The sequence below is a fragment of the Carlito syrichta genome, unplaced genomic scaffold (assembly GCF_000164805.1).
Source record: "Carlito syrichta isolate Samal-C Ts95f unplaced genomic scaffold, Tarsius_syrichta-2.0.1 Scaffold302827, whole genome shotgun sequence".
In the NCBI taxonomy this organism is placed as follows: Eukaryota; Metazoa; Chordata; class Mammalia; order Primates; family Tarsiidae; genus Carlito; species Carlito syrichta.
In genome coordinates, this window is record NW_007246923.1 from 1 (window position 1) to 1,659 (window position 1,659).

Here is a 1,659-nt window from a genome sequence, read left to right on the forward strand (position 1 = left end):
CATCTTGAGCCCAGAAAGTCCAAATGAGACCTGGAAAGAAAATTCTGCACGGGACACACCCCAGGACCTGAGGCACAAATGCCCGGGTAGAAGATCCCAGCCCCAAGGGGCACAGAATGGCAGAGGACAGTGCTGTGAAGGGCCAAGGACACAAGCCTGAGAGTCTCCCTGGTTCTCAGTCCCCGTGTGTCCTTGAGCGCTCACACTCTGAGCCTCACCTTGCCTGTCTGTAAATTGGGCCACCTTGTCCTCAGCATTGCAGCGGCCGTCCTGCACTGGGTCTGCATGGCAGGTGCGGAGCACATCGGTCAGTGCTCATAAGACCCAATCACGTTCCAGGCAGTGGGCTGGCCCAGAGCAGGGGCTCCACAACTGGTGGCGATAACTTCAGTGGCCAGGCAGCTGGCAGAGCACTGCACACCAGCAGAAGATGCTGTAGCTTTTTTTTTTTTCTGAGTTGGAGTCTCACTCTTGTCGCCCAGGCTGGAGTGCAGTGGCACACTCACAGCCACCGCGACCTCCACCTGCTGGGCTCAGGCGATCCTTCCGCCTCAGCCTTCCACGTAGCTGGAACCATAGACACACGCCACCTTGCTGGGCTAGTTTTTGTGATTCATGTAGAAACAAGGTCCCACCAAGCTGCCCAGACTGGTCTGGAGCCCTTGGGCTCAGGTAACCCAAAGTGCTGGGAACACCGGCTGAGCCACGGCGCCCGGTTGCTGTAGTTGTTCTTCCACCCAGGACCTTTGCCTCTCAGTCATTAGCATAAATCCCTTCCTACGTAGTTTCTCGGCTGGAAGGTGGGTGTGCTCACTTTTACACCTGAGAGGGAAGAAGTATCACCTCAGAGCGTATTGCTTTTGTTACTTCGAAAAGGAGCCAGAGGCGAGCCCACCTTCACAGCAAGAGGCGAGCCCACCTTCACAGCCACAAGGACGTTCTGGCCGCCCCGAGAGGCTCCTGTGCCGTGCTCGACTGTGGATGTCCCGAGCACAGCCCCTTGTTGGGAGCCAACACCCTGGAGAAAACAAACTGTGAAGCATTTGTTTACTAGAAGTGTGCTGGTTGAGAGAAAAGCGCTGGTATGCAAGGCAGAAGGCCTCATGGGCCCTGTTTTATAAACTTTCTGTTTCTTTGCCTATGTGAGCTCACAAGTGTAATACAGTTTGCTGACTGAATACTTGATATTCAATTAATACTATAATTTATATATACAATATATTATGATTTTCATTGGAAGAGCTTAAACAGTAAAGATTATTCATAGAGAACTTTTAAGTTTCGTTTAAGCTTTTAAGTTTCCTTTTCCTAAAAGTTAACTTTAAGTTTCTGAAGGCTTATCTTGAGATTCTTTAACAATACATTGAAACTTTCTGTTTGACTTTGTACTGAAACTTTCTGTACCGACACTCTTTTTAAATATTTTGTTTTTGCCTCCAGCCAAACCGATAGCTAAGGAACAAGCTATGCTGATACTCCCCTGTGACGGTTTCTGTCCCCAGCCAGGCTGTTCAATAAGTTACTATGGCAATGGGATGTCTTACAAACGGTGATGCACTAGCTTACAAGGAAATAGATTTCAAAAATAATTCGATTTGTAATTTTATTAAGTTTGAAGATAGGATAAAAATAAGTTTATAGTGTTATAACAGTAAGAAT